This window comes from Hyperolius riggenbachi, chromosome 6, assembly GCF_040937935.1.
Source record: "Hyperolius riggenbachi isolate aHypRig1 chromosome 6, aHypRig1.pri, whole genome shotgun sequence".
Taxonomy (NCBI): Eukaryota; Metazoa; Chordata; class Amphibia; order Anura; family Hyperoliidae; genus Hyperolius; species Hyperolius riggenbachi.
In genome coordinates this window covers 389,245,871-389,263,954 of record NC_090651.1, presented here as the reverse complement: position 1 = coordinate 389,263,954, position 18,084 = coordinate 389,245,871, and the positions used below count along the sequence as shown (strand labels likewise).

Genomic DNA, 18,084 nt, shown 5'->3' with positions numbered 1-18,084 from the left:
ATACATAATAATAATATGTTAGGACATTAGACTGTGACTATGGTAGGATTAGATTGTGAGCTCCTCTGAGGACAATCAGTGACATGACTATGTACTCTGTAATGTGCTGCAGGAGATGTCAGTGCTATATAAATACATAATAATAATATGGTAGGACATCAGACTATGACAATGGTAGGATTAGATTGTGAACTCCTCTGAGACAAGTCAGTGACATGACTATGTACTCTGTAATGTGCTGCAGAAGATGTCAGTGCTATATAAATACATATTAATATGGTAGGACATTACACTATGACTATGGTAGGATTAGAGTGTGAGCTCCTCTGAGGACAGTCAGTGACATGACTATGTACTCTGTAATGTGCTGCAGGAGATGTCAGTGCTATATAAATACATAATAATAATATGGTAGGACATTAGACTATGACTATGGCAGGATTAGATTGTGAGCTCCTCTGAGGACAGTCAGTGACATGACTTTGTACTCTGTACAGTGCTGCAGGAGATGTCAGTGCTATATAAATACATAATAATAATATGGGAGGACATTACACTATGACTATGGTAGGATTAGATTGTGAGCTTCTCTGAGGACAGTCAGTGACATTACTATGTACTCTGTAATGTGCTGCAGAAGATGTCAGTGCTATATAAATACATAATAATAATATGGTAGGACATTAGGCTATGACTATGGTAGGATTAGAGTGTGAGCTCCTCTGAGGACAGTCAGTGACATGACTATGTACTCTGTACAGTGCTGCAGGAGATGTCAGTGCTATATAAATACATAATAATAATATGGTAGGACATTACACTGTGACTATGGTAGGATTAGAGTGTGAGCTCCTCTGAGGACAGTCAGTGACATGACTATGCACTCTGTAATGTGCTGCAGAAGATGTCACTGCTATATAAATACATAATAATAATATGGGAGGACATTAGACTGTGACTATGGTAGGATTAGATTGTGAGCTCCTCTGAGGACAGTCAGTGACATGACTATGTACTCTGTAATGTGCTGCAGGAGATGTCAGTGCTATATAAATACATAATAATAATATGGTAGGACATTAGACTATGACTATGGTAGGGATTAGATTGTGAGCTCCTCTGAGGACAGTCAGTGACATGACTATGTACTCTGTAATGTGCTGCAGAAGATGTCAGTGCTATATAAATACATAATAATAATATGGTAGGACATTAGACTATGACTATGGTAGGATTAGAGTGTGAGCTCCTCCGAGGACAGTCAGTGACATGACTATGTACTCTGTAATGTGCTGCAGGAGATGTCAGTGCTATATAAATACATAATAATAATATGGTAGGACATTAGACTATGACTATGGCAGGATTAGATTGTGAGCTCCTCTGAGGACAGTCAGTGACATGACTTTGTACTCTGTACAGTGCTGCAGGAGATGTCAGTGCTATATAAATACATAATAATAATATGGGAGGACATTACACTATGACTATGGTAGGATTAGAGTGTGAGCTCCTCTGAGGACAGTCAGTGACATGACTATGTACTCTGTACAGTGCTGCAGAAGATGTCAGTACTATATAAATACATAATAATAATATGGTAGGACATTACACTATGACTATGGTAGGATTAGATTGTGAGCTCCTCTGAGGACAGTCAGTGACATGAATATGTACTCTGTAATGTGGTGCAGGAGATGTCAGTGCTATATAAATACATAATAATAATAAGGTAGGACATTACACTGTGACTATGGTAGGATTAGAGTGTGAGCTCCTCTGAGGACAGTCAGTGACATGACTATGCACTCTGTAATGTGCTGCAGAAGATGTCACTGCTATATAAATACATAATAATAATATGGGAGGACATTAGACTGTGACTATGGTAGGATTAGATTGTGAGCTCCTCTGAGGACAGTCAGTGACATGACTATGTACTCTGTAATGTGCTGCAGGAGATGTCAGTGCTATATAAATACATAATAATAATATGGTAGGACATTAGACTATGACTATGGTAGGGATTAGATTGTGAGCTCCTCTGAGGACAGTCAGTGACATGACTATGTACTCTGTAATGTGCTGCAGAAGATGTCAGTGCTATATAAATACATAATAATAATATGGTAGGACATTAGACTATGACTATGGTAGGATTAGAGTGTGAGCTCCTCTGAGGACAGTCAGTGACATGACTATGTACTCTGTAATGTGCTGCAGGAGATGTCAGTGCTATATAAATACATAATAATAATATGGTAGGACATTAGACTATGTCTATGGCAGGATTAGATTGTGAGCTCCTCTGAGGACAGTCAGTGACATGACTTTGTACTCTGTACAGTGCTGCAGGAGATGGCAGTGCTATATAAATACATAATAATAATATGGGAGGACATTACACTATGACTATGGTAGGATTAGATTGTGAGCTCCTCTGAGGACAGTCAGTGACATTACTATGTACTCTGTAATGTGCTGCAGAAGATGTCAGTGCTATATAAATACATAATAATAATATGGTAGGACATTAGGCTATGACTATGGTAGGATTAGAGTGTGAGCTCCTCTGAGGACAGTCAGTGACATGACTATGTACTCTGTACAGTGCTGCAGAAGATGTCAGTACTATATAAATACATAATAATAATATGGTAGGACATTACACTATGACTATGGTAGGATTAGATTGTGAGCTCCTCTGAGGACAGTCAGTGACATGAATATGTACTCTGTAATGTGGTGCAGGAGATGTCAGTGCTATATAAATACATAATAATAATATGGTAGGACATTACACTGTGACTATGGTAGGATTAGAGTGTGAGCTCCTCTGAGGACAGTCAGTGACATGACTATGCACTCTGTAATGTGCTGCAGAAGATGTCACTGCTATATAAATACATAATAATAATATGGGAGGACATTAGACTGTGACTATGGTAGGATTAGATTGTGAGCTCCTCTGAGGACAGTCAGTGACATGACTATGTACTCTGTAATGTGCTGCAGGAGATGTCAGTGCTATATAAATACATAATAATAATATGGTAGGACATTAGACTATGAGTATGGTAGGATTAGAATGTGAGCTCCTCTGAGGACAGTCAGTGACATGACTATGTACTCTGTAATGTGCTGCAGAAGATGTCACTGCTATATAAATACATAATAATAATATGGGAGGACATTAGACTGTGACTATGGTAGGATTAGAGTGTGAGCTCCTCTGAGGACAGTCAGTGACATGACTATGTACTCTGTAATGTGCTGCAGGAGATGTCAGTGCTATATAAATACATAATAATAATATGGTAGGACATCAGACTATGACAATGGTAGGATTAGATTGTGAACTCCTCTGAGACAAGTCAGTGACATGACTATGTACTCTGTAATGTGCTGCAGAAGATGTCAGTGCTATATAAATACATATTAATATGGTAGGACATTACACTATGACTATGGTAGGATTAGAGTGTGAGCTCCTCTGAGGACAGTCAGTGACATGACTATGTACTCTGTAATGTGCTGCAGGAGATGTCAGTGCTATATAAATACATAATAATAATATGGTAGGACATTAGACTATGACTATGGCAGGATTAGATTGTGAGCTCCTCTGAGGACAGTCAGTGACATGACTTTGTACTCTGTACAGTGCTGCAGGAGATGTCAGTGCTATATAAATACATAATAATAATATGGGAGGACATTACACTATGACTATGGTAGGATTAGATTGTGAGCTTCTCTGAGGACAGTCAGTGACATTACTATGTACTCTGTAATGTGCTGCAGAAGATGTCAGTGCTATATAAATACATAATAATAATATGGTAGGACATTAGGCTATGACTATGGTAGGATTAGAGTGTGAGCTCCTCTGAGGACAGTCAGTGACATGACTATGTACTCTGTACAGTGCTGCAGGAGATGTCAGTGCTATATAAATACATAATAATAATATGGTAGGACATTACACTGTGACTATGGTAGGATTAGAGTGTGAGCTCCTCTGAGGACAGTCAGTGACATGACTATGCACTCTGTAATGTGCTGCAGAAGATGTCACTGCTATATAAATACATAATAATAATATGGGAGGACATTAGACTGTGACTATGGTAGGATTAGATTGTGAGCTCCTCTGAGGACAGTCAGTGACATGACTATGTACTCTGTAATGTGCTGCAGGAGATGTCAGTGCTATATAAATACATAATAATAATATGGTAGGACATTAGACTATGACTATGGTAGGGATTAGATTGTGAGCTCCTCTGAGGACAGTCAGTGACATGACTATGTACTCTGTAATGTGCTGCAGAAGATGTCAGTGCTATATAAATACATAATAATAATATGGTAGGACATTAGACTATGACTATGGTAGGATTAGAGTGTGAGCTCCTCCGAGGACAGTCAGTGACATGACTATGTACTCTGTAATGTGCTGCAGGAGATGTCAGTGCTATATAAATACATAATAATAATATGGTAGGACATTAGACTATGACTATGGCAGGATTAGATTGTGAGCTCCTCTGAGGACAGTCAGTGACATGACTTTGTACTCTGTACAGTGCTGCAGGAGATGTCAGTGCTATATAAATACATAATAATAATATGGGAGGACATTACACTATGACTATGGTAGGATTAGAGTGTGAGCTCCTCTGAGGACAGTCAGTGACATGACTATGTACTCTGTACAGTGCTGCAGAAGATGTCAGTACTATATAAATACATAATAATAATATGGTAGGACATTACACTATGACTATGGTAGGATTAGATTGTGAGCTCCTCTGAGGACAGTCAGTGACATGAATATGTACTCTGTAATGTGGTGCAGGAGATGTCAGTGCTATATAAATACATAATAATAATAAGGTAGGACATTACACTGTGACTATGGTAGGATTAGAGTGTGAGCTCCTCTGAGGACAGTCAGTGACATGACTATGCACTCTGTAATGTGCTGCAGAAGATGTCACTGCTATATAAATACATAATAATAATATGGGAGGACATTAGACTGTGACTATGGTAGGATTAGATTGTGAGCTCCTCTGAGGACAGTCAGTGACATGACTATGTACTCTGTAATGTGCTGCAGGAGATGTCAGTGCTATATAAATACATAATAATAATATGGTAGGACATTAGACTATGACTATGGTAGGGATTAGATTGTGAGCTCCTCTGAGGACAGTCAGTGACATGACTATGTACTCTGTAATGTGCTGCAGAAGATGTCAGTGCTATATAAATACATAATAATAATATGGTAGGACATTAGACTATGACTATGGTAGGATTAGAGTGTGAGCTCCTCTGAGGACAGTCAGTGACATGACTATGTACTCTGTAATGTGCTGCAGGAGATGTCAGTGCTATATAAATACATAATAATAATATGGTAGGACATTAGACTATGTCTATGGCAGGATTAGATTGTGAGCTCCTCTGAGGACAGTCAGTGACATGACTTTGTACTCTGTACAGTGCTGCAGGAGATGGCAGTGCTATATAAATACATAATAATAATATGGGAGGACATTACACTATGACTATGGTAGGATTAGATTGTGAGCTCCTCTGAGGACAGTCAGTGACATTACTATGTACTCTGTAATGTGCTGCAGAAGATGTCAGTGCTATATAAATACATAATAATAATATGGTAGGACATTAGGCTATGACTATGGTAGGATTAGAGTGTGAGCTCCTCTGAGGACAGTCAGTGACATGACTATGTACTCTGTACAGTGCTGCAGAAGATGTCAGTACTATATAAATACATAATAATAATATGGTAGGACATTACACTATGACTATGGTAGGATTAGATTGTGAGCTCCTCTGAGGACAGTCAGTGACATGAATATGTACTCTGTAATGTGGTGCAGGAGATGTCAGTGCTATATAAATACATAATAATAATATGGTAGGACATTACACTGTGACTATGGTAGGATTAGAGTGTGAGCTCCTCTGAGGACAGTCAGTGACATGACTATGCACTCTGTAATGTGCTGCAGAAGATGTCACTGCTATATAAATACATAATAATAATATGGGAGGACATTAGACTGTGACTATGGTAGGATTAGATTGTGAGCTCCTCTGAGGACAGTCAGTGACATGACTATGTACTCTGTAATGTGCTGCAGGAGATGTCAGTGCTATATAAATACATAATAATAATATGGTAGGACATTAGACTATGAGTATGGTAGGATTAGAATGTGAGCTCCTCTGAGGACAGTCAGTGACATGACTATGTACTCTGTAATGTGCTGCAGAAGATGTCACTGCTATATAAATACATAATAATAATATGGGAGGACATTAGACTGTGACTATGGTAGGATTAGAGTGTGAGCTCCTCTGAGGACAGTCAGTGACATGACTATGTACTCTGTAATGTGCTGCAGGAGATGTCAGTGCTATATAAATACATAATAATAATATGGTAGGACATCAGACTATGACAATGGTAGGATTAGATTGTGAACTCCTCTGAGACAAGTCAGTGACATGACTATGTACTCTGTAATGTGCTGCAGAAGATGTCAGTGCTATATAAATACATAATAATATGGTAGGACATTACACTATGACTATGGTAGGATTAGAGTGTGAGCTCCTCTGAGGACAGTCAATGACATGACTATGTACTCTGTACAGTGCTGCAGGAGATGTCAGTGCTATATAAATACATAATAATAATATGGTAGGACATTGGACTATGACTATGGTAGGATTAGAGTGTGAGCTCCTCTGAGGACAGTCAGTGACATGACTATGTACTCTGTACAGTGCTGCAGGAGATGTCAGTGCTATATAAATACATAATAATAATATGGTAGGACATTAGACTATGACTATGGTAGGGATTAGATTGTGAGCTCCTCTGAGACAAGTCAGTGACATGACTATGTACTCTGTAATGTGCTGCAGAAGATGTCAGTGCTATATAAATACATATTAATATGGTAGGACATTAGACTATGACTATGGTAGGATTAGAGTGTGAGCTCCTCTGAGGACAGTCAGTGACATGACTATGTACTCTGTAATGTGCTGCAGGAGATGTCAGTGCTATATAAATACATAATAATAATATGGTAGGAGATTAGACTATGACTATGGCAGGATTAGATTGTGAGCTCCTCTGAGGACAGTCAGTGACATGACTTTGTACTCTGTACAGTGCTGCAGGAGATGTCAGTGCTATATAAATACATAATAATAATATGGGAGGACATTACACTATGACTATGGTAGGATTAGATTGTGAGCTCCTCTGAGGACAGTCAGTGACATTACTATGTACTCTGTAATGTGCTGCAGAAGATGTCAGTGCTATATAAATACATAATAATAATATGGTAGGACAATAGGCTATGACTATGGTAGGATTAGAGTGTGAGCTCCTCTGAGGACAGTCAGTGACATGACTATGTACTCTGTACAGTGCTGCAGAAGATGTCAGTGCTATATAAATACATAATAATAATATGGTAGGACATTACACTATGACTATGGCAGGATTAGAGTGTGAGCTCCTCTGAGGACAGTCAGTGACATGACTATGTACTCTGTGCTGCAGAAGATGTCCGTGCTATATAAATACATAATAACAATATGGTAGGACATTAGATTATGACTATGGTAGGGATTAGATTGTGAGCTCCTCTGAGGACAGTCAGTGACATGGCTATGTACTCTGTAATGTGCTGCAGAAGATGTCAGTGCTATATAAATACATAATAATAATATGGTAGGACATTAGACTATGACTACGGTAGGATTAGATTGTGAGCTCCTCTGAGGACAGTCAGTGACATGACTATGTACTCTGTACAGTGCTGCAGGAGATGTCAGTGCTATATAAATACATAATAATAATATGGTAGGACATTACACTATGACTATGGTAGGATTAGATTGTGAGCTCCTCTGAGGACAGTCAGTGACATGACTATGTACTCTGTACAGTGCTGCAGGAGATGTCAGTGCTATATAAATACATAACAATAATGTAGTAGGACATTAGACTATGACTATGGTAGGATTACAGTGTGAGCTCCTCTGAGGACAGTCAGTGACATGACTATGTACTCTGTAATGTGCTGCAGGAGATGTCAGTGCTATATAAATACATAATAATAATATGGTAGGACATTACACTATGACTATGGTAGGATTAGATTGTGAGCTCCTCTGAGGACAGTCAGTGACATGACTATGTACTCTGTACAGTGCTGCAGGAGATGTCAGTGCTATATAAATACATAACAATAATGTAGTAGGACATTAGACAATGACTATGGTAGGATTAGAGTGAGAGCTCCTCTAAGGACAGTCAGTGACATGACTATGTACTCTGTAAAGTGCTGCAGAAGATGGCAGTGCTATATAAATACATAATAATAATATGGTAGGACATTAGGCTATGACTATGGTAGGATTAGAGTGTGAGCTCTTCTGAGGACAGTCAGTGAGATGACTATGTACTCTGTAATGTCCTGCAGAAGATGTCAGTGATATATAAATACATAATAATAATATGGTAGGACATTACACTATGACTATGGTAAGATTCGAGTGTGAGCTCCTCTGAGGACAGTCAGTGACATGACTATGTACTCTGTAATGTGCTGCAGAAGATGTCAGTGCTACATAAATACATAATAATAATATAGTAGGACATTAGGCTATGACTATGGTAGGATTAGAGTGTGAGCTCCTCTTAGGACAGTCAGTGACATGACTATGTACTGTGTAATGTGCTGCAGAAGATGTCAGTGCTATATAAATACATAATAATAATATGGTAGGACATTACACTATGACTATGGTAGGATTAGAGTGTGAGCTCCTCTGAGGACAGTCAGTGACATGACTATGTACTGTGTAATGTGCTGCAGAAGATGTCAGTGCTATATAAATACATAATAATAATATGGTAGGACATTAGGCTATGACTATGGTAGGATTAGAGTGTGAGCTCCTCTGAGGACAGTCAGTGACATGACTATGTACTCTAATGTGCTGCAGAAGATGGCAGTGCTATATAAATACATAATAATAATATGGTAGGACATTAGACAATGACTATGGTAGGATTAGAGTGAGAGCTCCTCTAAGGACAGTCAGTGACATGACTATGTACTCTGTAATGTGCTGCAGGAGATGTCAGTTCTATATAAATACATAATAATAATAATAATATGGCAGGATATTAGACTATGACTATGGTAGGATTAGATTGTGAGCTCCTCTGAGGACAGTCAGTGACATGACTATGTACTCTGTAATGTGCTCCAGAAGATGTCAGTGCTACATAATCACAGAATAATAATAATATGGTAGGACTTTAGACTATGACTATGGTGAGATTAGATTGTGAGCTCCTCTGAGGACAGTCAGTGACATGACTATGTACTCTGTAATGTGCTACAGGAGATGTCAGTGCTATATAAATACATAATAATAATATGGGAGGACATTAGACTATGACTATGGTGGGATTAGAGTGTGAGCTCCTCTGAGGACAGTCAGTGACATGACTATGTACTCTGTAATGCGCTGCAGAACATGTCAGTGCTATATAAATACATAATAATAATAATGATAATATGGTAGGACTGGGACATTACACTATGACTATGGTAAGATTAGAGTGTGAGCTCCTCTGAGGACAGTCAGTGACATGACTATGTACTCTGTAATGTGCTGCAGAAGATATCAGTGCTATATAAATACATAATAATAATAATATGGCAGGATATTAGACTATGACTATGGTAGGATTAGATTGTGAGTTCCTCTGAGGACAGTCAGTGATATGACTATGTACTCTGTACAGTGCTGCAGAAGATGTCAGTGCTATATAATTACATAATAATAATATGGTAGGACATTACACTATGACTATGGTAGGATTAGAGTGTGAGCTCCTCTTAGGACAGTCAGTGACATGACTATGTATTCTGTAATGTGCTGCAGGAGATGTCAGTGCTATATAAATACATAATAATAATATGGTAGGACATTAGGCTATGACTATGGTAGGATTAGAGTGTGAGCTCATCTGAGGACAGTCAGTGACATGACTATGTACTCTGTAATGTGCTGCAGAAGATGTCAGTGCTATATAAATACATAATAATAATATGGTAGGACATTAGGCTATGACTATGGTAGGATTAGATTGTGAGCTCCTCTGAGGACAGTCAGTGACATGACTATGTACTCTGTAATGTGCTGCAGAAGATGTCAGTGCTATATAATTACATAATAATAATAATATGGCAGGATATTAGACTATGACTATGGTAGGATTAGATTGTGAGTTCCTCTGAGGACAGTCAGTGATATGACTATGTACTCTGTACAGTGCTGCAGAAGATGTCAGTGCTATATAATTACATAATAATAATATGGTAGGACATTACACTATGACTATGGTAGGATTAGAGTGTGAGCTCCTCTGAGGATAGTCAGTGGCATGACTATGTACTGTGTACAGTGCTGCAGAAGATGTCAGTGCTATATAAATACATAATAATAATATGGTAGGACATTACACTATGACTATGGTAGGATTAGAGTGTGAGCTCCTCTGAGGACAGTCAGTGACATGACTATGTACTCTGTAAAGTGCTGCAGAAGATGTCAGTGCTATATAATTACATAATAATAATATGGTAGGACATTAGACTATGACTATGGTAGGATTAGATAGTGAGCTCCTCTGAGGACAGTCAGTGATATGACTATGTACTCTGTACAGTGCTGCAGGAGATGTCAGTGCTATATAAATACATAATAATAATATGGTAGGACATTAGACTATGACTATGGTAGGATTAGACTGTGAGGTCCTCTGAGGACAGTCAGTGACATGACTATGTACTCTGTAATGTGCTGCAGAAGATGTCAGTGCTATATAAATACATAATAATAATATGGTAGGACATTAGGCTATGACTATGGTAAGATTAGAGTGTGAGCTCCTCTGAGGACAGTCAGTGACATGACTATGTACTCTGTAATGTGCTGCAGAAGATATCAGTGCTATATAAATACATAATAATAATAATATGGCAGGATATTAGACTATGACTATGGTAGGATTAGATTGTGAGTTCCTCTGAGGACAGTCAGTGATATGACTATGTACTCTGTACAGTGCTGCAGAAGATGTCAGTGCTATATAATTACATAATAATAATATGGTAGGACATTACACTATGACTATGGTAGGATTAGAGTGTGAGCTCCTCTGAGGATAGTCAGTGGCATGACTATGTACTGTGTACAGTGCTGCAGAAGATGTCAGTGCTATATAAATACATAATAATAATATGGTAGGACATTACACTATGACTATGGTAGGATTAGAGTGTGAGCTCCTCTGAGGACAGTCAGTGACATGACTATGTACTCTGTAAAGTGCTGCAGAAGATGTCAGTGCTATATAATTACATAATAATAATATGGTAGGACATTAGACTATGACTATGGTAGGATTAGATAGTGAGCTCCTCTGAGGACAGTCAGTGATATGACTATGTACTCTGTACAGTGCTGCAGGAGATGTCAGTGCTATATAAATACATAATAATAATATGGTAGGACATTAGACTATGACTATGGTAGGATTAGACTGTGAGGTCCTCTGAGGACAGTCAGTGACATGACTATGTACTCTGTAATGTGCTGCAGAAGATGTCAGTGCTATATAAATACATAATAATAATATGGTAGGACATTAGACTATGACTCTGGTAGGATTAGATTGTGAGCTCCTCTGAGGACAGTCAGTGACATGACTATGTACTCTGTAATGTGCTGCAGGAGATGTCAGTGCTATATAAATACATAATCCTTATTGCCTGGATGACCCTGTATCGGCGTGAATAGAATGGCAGTTGCTGCAGTATTAGGTTTTGCTGTTGTACTAGTAATGGTTTGCGCAGGCCATGAACTCTTGCAGGGCTGGAGGAGACCGGCAGCCAGCAGTGACATAACTTTACAGGCCTGGCTCTCCTGGCTGCTGAGCGTCCATCTCCTTCTCATCCATGCCAAGCGCAGTAAACGGTAATAGGAGCTCTATTATGCTAAATGTGTACCCCGAGTTCTAGGAAATCTCATTCCTGGGAACAGATCCCCGGCGGTGAAACACTGCAGAGCTGCTTTATTCAAACAGCCAGAGCTGGAAGTAAACAAGTTACTTCTTCACCGAGTATTTAAAGCTGAACTCCAGGAATTGAAAATACCTTATATACTGGCGTATAAGTCTAATCCTTAAGCACAAAATAATGTGCTGAAAAGTTACCGCCCTCGGCTTATATGTGAGTCAGTGGAGCAGAATGGATGGTGGAGCAGGTTGTGTTACTGGCAGAGGAGTGTAAGGTTCGTGCACTAGATATCCTGCTCTTACCAGCTGCCTCCCTGCTGTGTCTGTGCTCCCCCATCCCCCGCAACATGGTGTGCTGAGTGCGCTGCTGAGGACTACCTGTGTCCCCTGACTCCCTGCTGTGTCCGTGCTCCCCCATCCCCTGCAGCATGGTGTGCAGAGTGCGCTGCTGAGGATGACCTGTGTCCCCTGACTCCCTGCTGTGTCCGTGCTCCCCCATCCCCTGCAGCATGGTGTGCAGAGTGCTCTGCTGAGGATGACCTGTGTCCTCTGACTCCCTGCTGTGTCCGTGCTCCCCCATCCCCTGCAGCATGGTGTGCTGAGTGCGCTGCTCAGGATGACCTGTATCCCCTGACTCCCTGCTGTGTCCGTGCTCCCCCATCCCCTGCAGCATGGTGTGCTGAGTGCGCTGCTCAGGATGACCTGTATCCCCTGACTCCCTGCTGTGTCCGTGCTCCCCCATCCCCTGCAGCATGGTGTGCTGAGTGCGCTGCTCAGGATGACCTGTGTCCCCTGACTCCCTGCTGTGTCCGTGCTCCCCCATCCCCTGCAGCATGGTGTGCTGAGTGCGCTGCTCAGGATGACCTGTGTCCCCTGACTCCCTGCTGTGTCCGTGCTCCCCCATCCCCTGCAGCATGGTGTGCAGAATGCGCTGCTCAGGACTTCTCGTGTCCCCCAGCTTGTGGGGCGGAGCGTGCGAGCAATGTGTCAGTGGTGCAATGATCGGGGATTCTTCCTGTGTGGCAATCACTGTGTCTCATATCTATGACGCCACTTAGGGGTGTCTTGAGATACAATTATATCATCCTTGGGGCACATCTGGCTATGGGGAGAGGGCTGACTTGTACTGGGGGCACATCTGGCTACAGTGGAGGGGGCTATACTGGGGAGGGGCTTATACAGGAGTCACTTTTTCCTGGTTTCTAAGGGGAAAGTGGGTACTCGGCTTATACGCAGGTCAGCTGATATGCGAGTATATACAGTAGATTTAACCACGAATATGTTCATCCAGATAGGCTGTGCTGCTGTGGCTGCCTGAGGCGTGCTCCCGCGAATGGGAATAGAATTACCATTTCCATCGCAATATCTCAGAGTGAACCTCACGTTACAGTAAACAGATGGGACACACAGCTTTATCTATAGAAGTCATCCTGAGGAGGGCTCTCTTGGAATTCTATATTCTTATTTAAGTTTCAGGGGTTAAATTCTAGGTTTGCAGATTAAACTGTCTGGCATCTGCTGCCTCCCTTTCAGTTTATTAAGCTCCGCCTCTCAGTTTATTTAGCGCCCATACAGAGTAATGATGACTGAGTCTCTTTCCTGCTGTCAGGAATGTTTGTCTTCATCACATGTTAGTTTTATAGCCTCTGATTAGTTATCGGAGAAAACTGCTCTGCAGACAGACTTCTCTAGAGCCCTGTACAGACGTTAGATGTTCTAAGCAGAGGCAGGATTTCCTTGTGTGCCATTATAGTGAGGACAGCATCCAGTAGGCCTAGTGCACACCGAGCGGTTCGGTCGTGTTTTTAGAACAGCTTGCGGGTGCGGATCCGCTAGGGTAATGTATCTCAATGGGCTGGTGCACACCAGAGCGGTAGGCGGTTTGTAGAAACACATACTCCCGGGCTGCTGCACTTTTTGGGGATTTCGGAGGCGTTTCTGCCTCCAATGTTAAGTATAGGAAAAACGTAAACCGCTTGATAAAACGCCATATTGAATAGTGTCCTGCCACAGAACGTGGTCTGGGTCACAGATTTACCAGTGCAATGAGGACTGGAACAAATGTGATACAGCTGTCTAGAAGTAGCAATATGAATTATTTTATTTAAAGCAGAATTACAGCCTGGTATTATATATAATGAAAAATCTGTTATTGTCTCATCTATGTGACAATCCCAGTCCTCCCCTGGTGACAGTCAGCTGGTCCTGGATGCAGCCATCCTGCTTATTAATGTAATATCCAGTTCAGTCTGTGCGCAGCACACTCACGTTTCTGGTGAAATGCTGGAGAAAGAACACAAGCTCTCTACACTCAGTAGGATGAAGCAGGAGGAAAGCAGGGTACCGTCAGAGGCGGAGCTAGAGATTATAGGGCCCGATGGGAGAATTTTGATGGGGCCCTCAGAGCTAGGCACTCAAAAGCAATGCCACCTGCCCCTACCCTATAAGATATAAGTTGACTGGCCAATATACAGTATATATCTTGTTTTTTTCGCCACCAATTAGGCTTTCTTTGGGTGGTACTTTTTGCTAAGAATTATTTTATCCTAAGTGAATTTTAACAGGAAAAACTAGAAAATATTTTTTCTCAAAAAATTCATTATTTCTCAGATTTCGGCCATTATAGTTTTAAAATAATACATACTACCATAATTAAAACCCACACTTTTTATTTGCCCCTTTGTCCCGGTTATTGCAGCATTGAAAATATTTCCCCTGTACAATGTATGGCACCAATATTTTATTTGGAAATAAAAGTGACTTTTTTCAATTTTTGCATCCATCACTATTTAGAAGCTCATAGCTAAAAAATTAACAGTAATATATTCTTGTGACATACATATTAAAAAAGTTCAGTCCCTAAGGTAATTATTTATGTATTTTTTTTAATACGTAATTTTTTTTTTAATGCAAAAAAAAATAAATTGGGTGATTATGGCATGGTGTGGGAGGTAGGGTTAAGTGTTAATTTTAAATGTATCTGTGGGTCTTTTCTAAAATATATATATTTGTGTGTAGGTGTAATTTTACTGTTTGGCCACAATGTCCTAGTACATTACTTCCTATTGCGTCCCTGTAGTACGCTAAATAGGGAGCGATGCGGCATGGTTTCCGCCGGACATAAATGATGACGACATCTCACTGAAGCCTGTGATCACTCACACGGGGACAGAGATTAATGAAGGGGAACTGTGTTGGCTCTGACTTGGGCTATACTCTATATCACTGTTATTATGCACTATTGAGCACTGCAGTGTGTTTAGTTTTTATTTCCTGATGAAAACTAAATTATGTTAATATTGGAAACATGTTGAATTGTGAGGGGTGACGTTTTGTGTATGGGGGTGGCTGTCTGTAAATACTATTCATGAGGACTGTGTGCACATTGTTATATTATCGCAATATCCTGAACAACAGGTGGGAGATCGTCTTGCAGAACCCCCAACTCCGATCCATTATACCTTCCAAGCCCGCCGTCACATATAGACGCGCCCCAAATCTTCGCAGTATCCTAGCCGCCGACAGACTACGCCAATAACCCACAGACACCACCCTGTCACCCGGTTGCCCTGCCTGCAACCACAAGAGATGCCTGGCTTGTAAATCTATCCACCGCACTCAGTCTTTTGTATCTCTGGTTACCAATACAGAATATCACATCACAGAGAGAGCATTTCCTGCGAATCAAGATACAATATCTATGTCATCTCTTGCCAGTGACAGCTTCAGTATGTGGCCAGAACCACCCAACCAGCCAGAAGCAGAATAGGACAGCATAAAAGAAATATATACTCAATAAATATCCCCTCCACAGTGTGTCGCGTCACCACTCATCACGACAGCAATCCTGAATTCTTTCAGATCACACTCATTGAGTCCATTCCCCACAACCGGTCAGATTCTTTTGATCTTTTAAGAAAACGAGCAATGTATTGAATACAGATACTCAAAACTCCGGATGGTCTCAACTCCGGATGGTCTCAACTCCGGATGGTCTCAACTCCGGATGGTCTAAACGAACTGCTGGAGAAAAATGTACTAATCCACAATACCCACAGTAGAGGCTCTTCTCTTTTTAACCTGTCCTCTCTTTTTATTACTACTATCACTTATGTCAATACGTTTGTATATTTTATATGTCCTTTTTGTATTGTTTTCATTTGTGTGCAAATGTCTGTGTTTTTATCTTTCCACAACCCCCCCCCCCCCCCCTCTTTACTTCTCTTTTTATTTATTTTTATACACTCCATCATAAATGGTCATTCGGTTATAAACAATACATTCCGGGCCCCCCGAGTTGGGCGCTTCGTTTGGACCTGCATTAGTTGTTCCACATTCAAGTTTTAATAACATGTACCTAATCCATATGTTTATTTTCGTGTTCATTTATCTTCTTATATATTTTATCTTCTTGTTAATCGATCATCATTGTGCCAAACGTTTCTGCAATACACATACAATAGTACCATCATAATTCAGAATTTCCAGCATGTACTCTATTTTCACACCACTAGGTGTCAGTAGTCATCTACAATAACAATACACCTAATAGAAATTTCAATATAACAAGGATTATGGAAAACCACCCTTTTTAAGACATGTATTTTAGTATAGGTATGTTTTTATTTCGATGCCCTAGGGAAATAATAAACCCCCTTTCTCCTTTCCCGAAACAAAAATGGGGAGACTGAAACCGGATGTGACGCACACGCCGGCGCACACATTGGCTGGAGACATTCAGCCATTAATTTGCATACCACGCGCATGATCACTGTACCTTACACATGCGCAATTACCCTTATGGGTGCGACGGTATCGTCGCACAGCCCTATTTATATGACGCGACGTTATAGTCGCACTACACATAGTTCAATTGGGCAATCCCGCCCACCCTTCCCTCATTGGCCACTAGCCCGACAGCAGCCCACACCCACTCCCACAGACGTCACTGATTGAATCATTGTCAATTAGCTTTACTATATAACACGCCATTTCAGCAAGACCAGCACAGAGGTGCCAAGCTTATATTGGACCCCTGGCTGGTAAGTGTGTTTTTTCATTCAATAATATTATGTGTTTATTACCATGCAGCACCTGTATACCCCTCTTTGTTATAATACACCTCACTATCCCTAACACATTTGTTGCACCTTATCTGAAGATTTCCAGCCCCCTCTCCCCTTGCAATCAATATCACCCCTATCTGCTACTGTAAAAGTAAGCATTTTTACGGGTATGTGCATGTCTGCGTGCATGTGTATGCATGTACGCATATGTGTGTATGTGTATATATATATATATATATATATATATATATATATATATATATATATATATATATATATATATATATATATATATATATATATATATATATATATATATATATATATATATATATATATAATGTGTGTGTGTATGAAAATGTTTTACCAAACGGTGTTTATTACACAATATGTAAGTTTATGCCATACTATGCACATTATCATACTGCATGTTCATTCACAAACAGTCATGACACTCAGTACTAATCTCTTAAGATACAACCACATATGATTAACACATTAACATCACACACAGCCATCTGAATATGCTTTTTGTCTCTGTTATTTTCAGTGTGATACTCCTGTTTATTGCCTGATGAAGCAGGGTTGTGCCTGCGAAACGCGTTGCCAGTTATTTTTAGGAGTATGTGAATAAATTTTTTAATACCTCAAGCGACAGCATCTATCTGTTTTAGGTTGGCTGGTCCACCACCGCCTCCTGAACTTTAACAATTTTAGCGAATGTTTATCCTTTTGGCGCCTCTGGCCATTTTACAATTCAAGAAGTCCACCCCTGGTGGAGGGGCGTTACACCCTCATTTTCTCCTATCCACAGAGAGCGACTTCTTAGTCCTGAGTGGGGACAGGCCTAAACTC

At 40.2% G+C, this 18,084-nt stretch overlaps 1 long non-coding RNA gene across 2 annotated transcripts in view; it reads right to left on the bottom strand.

The window, feature by feature from the left end:
• LOC137522008 (uncharacterized) overlaps positions 1–18,084 on the bottom strand; it is a 291,997-nt gene that overhangs the window by 239,171 nt on the left and 34,742 nt on the right. For both annotated transcript variants that reach the window (XR_011022251.1, XR_011022250.1), the window contains one exon: positions 16,521–16,606. This is a non-coding gene — a long non-coding RNA (uncharacterized lncRNA). The remainder of the gene's footprint in view (positions 1–16,520; positions 16,607–18,084) is intronic.